Raw genomic sequence first — 10,102 nt, 5'->3', positions numbered from 1 at the left:
CCAGGCAGTGAGCCATCATTTAAAACAAGTCAACAGACCTCTAAGCTAGCAGTTGTTGGATTGCTTTTGGCAGGCAAGCATCATGTGCTCCGAGCTCTTAAAACAACGACATGCTACAGGCAGAAAAGGCAGCTAAGCAAGCAGCAAAAAGACAGCAAATGATCCAAAGGCATATCCTTAGCGTACATTCAGCCGCAACACCCTTCACAACACGAGCAGTATTATACGTCTGGAAAGAAAGAGATGTAACCACGCGCAGGGCAGGAAATAAAGAAACAAGTATTGTTTTTACAAAAGTTTTTAAAGTAAAAGTGAAAATAATGCATATGTAACAATTCCCAAAACAATAACAATCTCTTTAAATTGTAGATTGCCTGCCTAAGGTAAAGTCATCCCTGATGAATGGGGATATGGGAATGAGGGGTCCTTTCATCACATTAGCGCTATTTCAGATATTGAATGGCAAAATGGGGGAGGCAGCTTGATGAATGAGGTCTCCAGGACTTAAAACAAATCCAAATCATATTATGTGATATCATCTAATGTGAAATTCTACTCCGTACTTCTAGAATTTTTATTTTATACTGTATTGAGGATTTATTCTGTTCTATGTATTGTACTGTATTGTATTGACCCCCTTCTTTTTGACACCCACTGCACGCCCAACCTACCTGGAAAGGGGTCTCTCTTTGAACTGCTTTTCCCTAGGTTTTCCCTAGGTTTCTTCCATTTTTTTTTTGGGAGTTTTTTCTGGTCTTCTTAGAGGGTCAAGGCTGGGGGGCTGTCAAGAGGCAGGACCTGTTAAAGCCCATTGCGGCACTTCTTGTGTGATTTTGGGCTATACAAAAAATAAATTGTATTGTATATCCGGTAAACCAAACACGGGGGTTGGCAAGCGAAGCGAGCAGGGGGCGGAGCCCTCTAGTATATATGTATATATATATATATATATATATATATATATATATATTCATAGCATTCGTAGTCTGAATCACGATATATACAGTATATATATATATATATATATATATATCCTCTTTAATAAAATCCCTGTGTGCGTCCATGTGTCCGTGTGTGTGTGTGTCTGCTGGTGAAGTGCACATGCGCGGGGCACGGTGTGCTGCTTCAAAGGCCGCCTGACCCGTCACACAAGACAGAGAGGGCGGGACCTATAAAATATCGCGCGGCCAATCCATTTGGATTTCGGTAAATAAGGTAAGACCTAAAACATAACGCACAAAAAATCCAATCGGGTACTGAGACGCGGAGACCAGTTTCCCCAAAGAGGCGGGATTTCTGTCTGTTGTTCACTCTGAGGATGTCAGATTTGCAATTAACAAACTTGGCCCGGTAAAGTGTAAAGTATTTTCCTAAATATACGAATTTTCATAATATTACAATAGGATGACTTTTAAAAGTAGATTTATTTTCGCGGACATAAAATCCGTTGCTGGGGAGACGCCATACATACAATAATTAGCTGCACACCAGCACAGATTAAAATACTTGCTGGAGAGACGTATTACTGTGAGAGAAAATTAATGGCACACAGTACAGTGTTGCATATTACAGCCACATACAAGCCAGTATTACTGTAACAGAGCCAGTACTGTATTACTGTAACAGAAAATAGACGGTCCTTTGCCATTTAATATAGACTGTTCCTACTAATGTTTATGCACTACTATTCTAGCGCCCGTTATTGTAACGGGCTTAATGTCTAGTATATATATATAAAACAAAGGAACACTGTGAAAACACAGCAGATCTCAATGGGAAAAAGAAACATGCTGGATAACTGTACTGATATGGCCTGGGTAATGTGTTGGGATCAAAAGGACGCCACATCGTTTGAGGGAAATAAAAATTATCAACCTACAGAGGGCTGAATTCAAAGACACCCTGAAAATCAAAGTGAAAAAATGATGCAGCAGACTAGTCCGTTTTGCCGAAATTTCATTGCAGCAACTTCTAATCGTACTCAGTAATTTGCATGGCCTCCACATATTTGTATGCATGCCTGACAACGTTGCCGCATGCTCCTAATGAGACGATGGATGGTGTCCTAGAGGATCACCACCCAGATCTGGACCAGGGTATCACTGAGCTCCTGGACAGTGTGAGGTGCAACCTGGCGGCATTGGATGGACTGAAACATAATGTCCCAGAGGTGTTCTATTGGATTTAGGTCAGGCAAGCGTGGGGGCCAGTCAATGGTATCAATTCCTTCATCCTCCAGTAACTGCCTGCATACTCTCACCACATGAGGCTGAGCATTGTTGTGCACCAGGAGGATCCCAGGAACCACTGCAACAGCATAGGGTCTGACAATGAGTCCAAAGATTTCATCCTGATACCTAAAGGCAGTCAAGATGCCATTGTCTAACCTGTAGAGGTCTGTGCGTCCCTCCATGGATATGCCTCCCCAGACCTTCACTGACCCTGTATCAAACCGGTCATGCTGTACGATGTTACAGGCAGCATAATATTCTCCACGGTTCCTCCAGACCCTTTTACATCTGTCACATGTGCTCAGGGTGTACCAGCGCTCATCTGTGAAAAGCACAGGGCGCCAGTGGTGGACCTGCCAATTCTGTTATTCTATGGCAAATGCCAATCGAGCTCCACAGTGTCGAGCAGTGAGCACAGGGCCCACTAGAGTACGTCGGGCCCTCAGGCCACCCTCATGAAGTCTGTTTCTGATTGTTTGGTCAGAGACATTCATACCAATGGCCTGCTGGAGGTCGTTTTGTAGGGATTTGGCAGTGCTCATCCAGTTCCTTCTTGCCCAAAGCAGCAGATACCGGTTCTGCTGATGGGTTAAGGACCTTCTATGGCCCTGTCCAGCTCTCCTAGAGTAACAGCCTATCTCCCGGAATCTCCTCCATGCCCCTGAGACTGTGCTGGGAGACACAGAAAACCTTCTGGCAATGGCACATATTGATGTGCCATCCTGGAGAAGTTCTCTGTAGACTCTCTGTAGGGTCCAGGTATCGCCTCATGCTACCAGTAGTGACACTGACCATAGCCAAATGCAAAACTAGTGAAAAAAAAGCCAGAAAAGATGAGGAGGGAAAAATGTCAGTGGCCTCCACCTGTTAAACCATTCCTGTTTTGGAGGTCATCTCATTGTTGCCCCTCTAGTGCTCTTATTGTTAATTTCATTAACACCAAAGCAGCTGAAACTGATTAACAACCCCCTCTGCTACTTAACTGACCAGATCAAAATCCCAGAAATTTCATTGACTTGATGCTATACTCTGATTAAAAATGTCCCTTTCATTTTTTTGAGCAGTATATATATTTATATATATATATATTGTGGCACCCGGCGGGGTTTGTCGCCCGGCTGGGATGCCCAGGAGGAGCGGAGGAGGGCTTGTGCCTCCTCCAGGACATGAGGGGGCATCCTCCCTGGTAGCCTTGGGGACCACGGGTACAGAGCTTTGAAGCTCTACCCTGTAGGGGCGCATGGTCACCGCCAGGGGGCGCCCTGATGCCTTGGGAGCCCTGGACCTCAGTACTTCCGCCACACCCGGAAGTGCTGGGGGGAAGAGGATTGGGGACACCCGGAGGACTTCCGGATGTACCGTCAGAGCTTCCGCCACACAGGGGTGTGGCTACGGAGCCCCTCAGGATGCACCTGGAGGCCTTCCGGGGTGAATAAAAGGGGCCGCCTCCCTCCAGTCATGGGCAAGAGTCGGGTGGAAGTGGACCAAGCTTGGTGGAGAGGAGTGGAGGCGGACCAGAGACTGAGAGAAGGCATTGTGCGTGTGGCCAAGGACTTGAGGGGTGATTGGTGCTGCGGCATTGGGTTTGTGCTCACGATAAGTGTAAATAGTAGTTGTGAATAAACGTGTGTGGTTTAAACATCATGTCTATCTGTCTGTGTCTGGGCTGTTCCTCACTATATATATATATATATATATATATATATATATATATATATATATATATATATATATATATATATACACACTAGGGGATTTGGCCACCTGCTCGCTTTGTTCGCCAAACCCTGGGCCTGCGCTACACGCTAGCCTCTTTGCGGTTCTGCCGCTCGTGTATGGAGATGCGAATGTACAATTTAAACAGATTGTTATTTTCATGGGAATTGTTACATATGCATAATAGAACTAACTATTTTAATTAACCATATTAAAAAATACTAAAACGTAATAATTTGAAAGTAAATTACTGTATGTTTCATGTTGCGTTAAAGTTATTCATTGAGTAATACGATTTTGTTCTGTTTGGCTTTGAAATTAACATGCAAATACTTTTTAAACATACACTTTTACTGTAAAACTTCAGTAAAAACAATTTTTTGAATTAAATTTTCATCAATATCGCATTGAATTTTGATTATGTGTTTCGACTTTCATCGTGACAATGCAACGTATAACTGCCCGTGAGAAATTTCTTTCTCTCTATTAAATAAAACGACTTTTTCGAATGTTTGGCTCTGAGATTTGTTAATTGTCTTTGCAAAAGCTATTCTAAAGGGAAACTGTTAACATTTTAATACGAATGGCATATCAACATCTCCTTTGTTGTCTAATGTTATCCCCTGAAGATGTACTACATTACCTTTTTTGGATAAATCCTTCTTTCTACAGTAATTCGTGCGGTGGAAGACCAGATAGTGTTAACGGTTGTAGATATTCTTCATGATATTGTAAGTTAATGTTTTCATGTCCCGCATGATCACCACCAACTGTTTCAGTATGGTAGATATGCATTTAACCAATTTGCCGTGTAACCGATCAACATTTTTGGCATTAATTTGATCGCTTGTGTACTCATTTCTTCTGTTGATAAACCTTTGGGATGAAATTCTTCAATAAGATTTGGACATAATAAGTCTTCTTTTGTGAGGAAAATGTTAAAATTTATAAGAGCTGAGAGAACAGGATCTGTCTCTGACAAAAGCATTCACACGAACGAGAGGTGAGAGTACCATGTGCATGGTTGAGTATGGTTGAGAGGAGGGCATGACTTGAAAAAATCTCATGGCCAAAGTCTCACGGGACTTGAAAAAATCTCTTCAAGAAAGTCTCGTCTCATTTCAGGATTTTTTTTATATAATAGAGAGATGTATACATGTATAAAGTAGACTGTTTAGTGAGTTTGTGCAGTAATAACTGCCTTTCTATGAATGTCATAAAGACTACAGAAATGATATTGGACTTTAGGAGGTTGAAACGAGTTTCTTTACCTCTTACATTTTGCAACATGCTGTAATCAGCGCATGGTTCCAACCTTACAGTTCTGGAAGTGGAGTTGGTGACTGTATGTAGTATTTAAAGAACTCACATTAATAACAAGTTAAGTAGGAATAAAAATACAAGAATTTCCATTTGTTAGGGCAATCAGCGGTTATTTCTCCTCCATAAACTTAGAATATTCAGTGAGGAAAGGGACTGGCTGCTGTTCTTTTATCACAGCATGCTTCAGTCTCGTCACATTTCATCTGCATTTTCTGGTTTGGTACTTTGACATATCACAATTTATTATTATTTACTCATTCGGCTGTTGCCTTTATCCAAGGTAACGTACATTTACAATACAATTTTTTACTTTTGTTTTGTTTCTCTATTTGGAGCACATGCAGGTGAAGTGACTTGCTCATGGTCACACGATGTCAGTAGCAGGATCTGAAGCCCAAAGCCTTATCCACTTAACCACACTGCCAATTTTAAAAGGCTTCCACAGCCCAAAGAGGCAACGTGGGTCCCCTGTCCCATGGGCTCACCACCTATGGGAGGGGCCAAGGAGATCGGGTGCAGTGTGAGTTGGGTGGTGGCTGAAGGTGGGGACCTTGGCAGTCTGATCCTCGGCTACAGAAGCTGGCTCTTGGGATGTGGAATGCCACCTCTCTGAAGGGGAAGGAGCCTGAGCTAGTACGCGAGGTTGAGAGGTTCTGGCTAGATATAGTTGGGCTCACCTTGATGCACAGCTTGGACTCTGGAACCAATCTCCTTGAGAGGGGCTGGACTCTATATCACTCTGGAGTTGCCCCCGGTGAGAGGCGCAGAGCGGGTGTGGGCATACTTACTGCCCCCCGACTTGGAGCCTGTACATTGGGGTTTACCCCGGTGGACGAGAGGGTAGCCTCCCTCCGCCTTTGGGTGGGGGGACGGGTCCTAACTGTTGTTTGTGCTTATGCACCAAACAGCAGTTTGGAGTACCCACCCTATTTGGAGTCCCTGGAGGGGGTGCTAGAGGGCATACCTTCTGGGGACTCCCTCGTACTGCTGGGAGACTTCAATGCTCACGTGGGCAATGACAGTGAGACCTGGAAGGGTGTGATTGGGAGGAATGGCCCCCCCGATCTAAACCCGACTGGTGTTTTGTTATTGGACTTCTGTGCTCATCACGGATTGTCTATAACAGACACCATGTTCAAGCATAGGGGTGTTCATATGTGCACTTGGCACCAGGACACCCTAGGCCTCAGTTTGATGATCGACTTTGTGGATGTGTCGTCAGACTTGCGGCCACATGTCTTGGACACTCGGGTGAAGAGAGGGGCGGAGCTGTCAACTAATCACCACCTGGTGGTGAGTTGGCTTTGATGGTCGGGGAGGATGCCGGTCAGGCCTGGTAGGCCCAAACGTGTTGTGAGGGTCTGCTGGGAACGTCTGGCAGAGTTCCCTGTCAGAAGTAGCTTCAACTCCCACCTCCGGCAGAACTTTGACCATGTCCCGAGGTAGGTGGGGGACATTGAGTCCGAATGGGCCATGTTCCGTGTCTCTATTGTTGAGGCGGCTGACCAGAGCTGTGGCCGTAAGGTGGTCGGTGCCTGTCGTGGTGGCAATCCCCGAACCCATTGATAGACACCGGCGGTGAGGGATGCTGTCAAGCTGAAGAAGTAGTCCTACTGGTCCCTGTTGTCCTGTGCAACTCTGAAGGCAGCTAATAGGTACCGGCAGGCCAAGCGGAATGCGGCTTCGGTGGTTGCTGAGGCAAAAACTCATGGGAGGAGTTTGGGGAGGCCATGGAGAACGACTTTCAGACGGATGGATGAGATACGCCCGGAGTTCCTCAAGGCTCTGGATGTTGTAGGACATCGGGGACAGTGCCTCTGGATTGGCAGACCGGGGTGGTGGTCCCCCTATTTAAGAAGGGGGACCGGAGGGTGTGTTCCAACTACAGAGGGATCACACTCCTCAGCCTCCCTAGAAAAGTCTATTCGGGGGTTCTGGAGAGGAGGGTCCGTTGGGTAGTCGAACCTCGGATTCAGGAAGAACAGTGTGGTTTTCGTCCTGGTCGCGTAGCAGTGGACCAGCTCTACACCCTTAGCAGAGTCCTGGACGGTGCATGGGAGTTTGTCCAACCAGTCTACATGTGTTTTGTGGACTTGGAAAAGGCACTCGACTGTGTCCCTAGGGAAATCCTGTGGAGGTGCTCCGGGAGTATGGGGGACCGGACCCCCTGATAAGGGCTGTTCGGTCCCTGTACAACAGGTGTCAGAGCTTGGTCCGCATAACTTTTATGGACAGAATTTCTAGTAGCAGCCAGGGTGTTGAGGGGGTCCGGTTTGGTGGACTCAGGATTGGGTCACTGCTTTTTGCAGATGATGTTGTCGTGTTTGCTTCATCAGGCCGTGATCTTCAGCTCTCTCTGGATCGGTTCGCAGCTGAGTGTGAAGCGGCTGGGATGGGAATCAGCACTTCCAAATCCGAGACCATTGTCCTCAGCCGGAAAAGGGTGGAGTGTCCTCTCAGGGATGGGAGCGAGATCCTGCCCCAAGTGGAGGAGTTCAAGTATCTCAGGGTCTTGTTCACGAGTGAGGGAAGAATGGAGCATGAGATCAACAGGCAGATCGGTGCGGCGTCCCCAGTGATGCGGGATCTGCATCGGTTTGTCGTGGTGAAAAAGGAGCTGAGCCGTAAGGCAAAGCTCTCAATTACCCAGTTGATATATGTTTCTACCCTCACCTATGGTCATGAGCTATGGGTAGTGACTGAAAGAACGAGATTGCGAATACAAGCGGCTGAAATGAGTGTCCTCCGCAGGGTGTCTGGGCTCTCCCTTAAAGATAGGGTGAGAAGCTCAGTCATCCGGGAGGGGCTCAGAATAGCGCTGCTGCTCCTCCGCATCGAGAGGAGTCAGATGAGGTGGCTCGGGCATCTGATCAGGATGCCTCCTGGACGCCTCCCTGGTGAGGTGTTCCGGGCACATCCAACCAGGAGGAGGCCCCGGAGAAGACCCAGGACACGCTGGAGGGACTATGTCTCCCGGCTGGCCTGGGAACGCCTCGGGTTTCTCCTGGAAGGGCTGGAAGAAGTGGCCGGGGAGAGGGAAGTCTGGGCATCTCTGCTCAAGCTGCTGCCCCCGCGACCCGACCTCGGATAAGCGGAAGAGGATGGATGGATGGATGGATTCCTCCCTCTACAAATGGGGACTCAAGATTGGAAATGACTCACTCTGTCATAAACATGCTATTGATGAATCATTCTGACCCTGCAGTAATAATATGTTGTGACTTCAAAGTCCTTCTAAAGTTCATGTGACACAAGAATAATAAAATGTATAAATATGAAAGAGGCAGCAGACATCCTCTGTATAGCATGAATTAACCTAGATATTGCAAACAAGTACATCATTTGTGAATGTGTACGGAAATAGATGGTGCATCAAAGATCTCATTAAGGAGCACCTAAATTAATGAGGCATATCCAAACTGACAGTCATCTAGTCCTTAGGTTTCAAATGACAAACAGCACACTTTTTCTTGTTAGTAATTAGTCAACATTAAACAAACCATCAAAGATTATTTTTAATAAAGATCAATTATGTTACATGCCAATCTTTCCAGTAGTGTGCTCCCCTGCAAATTCACCCAAATTTCAGACTTTATGAATCTCTGTGAAAGCAATGTGCTAAAAGTATTATTAAAAAAAGAGTTTAAATTAGCACCGTGCAGATTTCAAATGGTAAATCGCCAATAGTTTTGGAAGCATTAGGTGAACTGATGAAAATAAGCATTGTTGAGCTTGGCAGAATGGCCCATTCTTGCCAAAACTCTCCTTATCTCCTTACAAGTGATAGAAAGCAAACCAGACACAGCATCATTAACTTAACATTCTCAAACCCATCTAATACATTTCAGGTTGTGGGGAGCTGGAGCCTACACCAGTAGCACATGACACAAGACAGGACACAGCCTTGAATGGAACACCAGTCCATTTTGGAGTCTACTTCTGCCAAAGGTCAATTTTCGAATCACCAAATGATCAATGGCTGCATGTTTTTGGAGATTTAGGAATACACCCACACTACCTGGAGGTGATGTGGGCTGAATGTGCAAACTTCACAATGTCAACATCTGCGTAAAAGACTAACACCCAAGATGCTAGATCTGTGAGTCTGAAGTGTTCCCTGCTGTGCCACTCTAGCCAGCACTTTGTTCAATTCAACTCTATTCAATTCAGTTCAATTTTTATTGTACCAAGAGGGAAATCTGGTTTGTTAGCAGGTTTTAAAAAGAGACATCAATGTGTCATTAAAAACACATCAGCAAAGAACACAGCCATCAAAACATAAACAAATGCAAATGCAAGTGCAAATAAATAAAATACAGCAGTGAGCATATACTTATGATGAAACATTAGATCAGACATATTAGACATAACAATTAAACCAACATTGAGACTTGACTGATGATTGATGTAAATGCTAACTGTTCATCCTGATTTAAGCCTGTGGAGGTTTATTAAAATTGAACTTATTTCGAAGATTAATAGCAGTTGGAATGAAAGAACCGATGGCTTTTTATCCTTTTAACCTTGAACCTCTGACCTGTTGGTAACAGCTGGAATTGGAAGCGTAGCGGGTGAGTCCAGTCGGGCAGAATACACTCTGCTTTCTGTAATGCTTGCTTGATTTTGCTGTTGAGATCTTGTTATTTTTTTTTGTTTGTTTTGTTTTTTTCTCCATTTTACATTTTGGTTTATTCTGCTTTTGTTGCTGATGTTAAGATTTCAAACAAGGCCAGTAGAACATAAGTAAAGACAGGTTTATGTGTGCGGTGGGCTGGCGCCCTGCCCAGGGTTTGTTCCTGCCTTGCACCCTGTGCTGGCTGGGATTGACTCCA

Source organism: Erpetoichthys calabaricus, chromosome 2, assembly GCF_900747795.2.
Source record: "Erpetoichthys calabaricus chromosome 2, fErpCal1.3, whole genome shotgun sequence".
Taxonomy (NCBI): domain Eukaryota; kingdom Metazoa; phylum Chordata; class Cladistia; order Polypteriformes; family Polypteridae; genus Erpetoichthys; species Erpetoichthys calabaricus.
The sequence above is the reverse complement of the archived record's forward strand: the minus strand, read 5'-3'. Positions refer to the sequence as shown.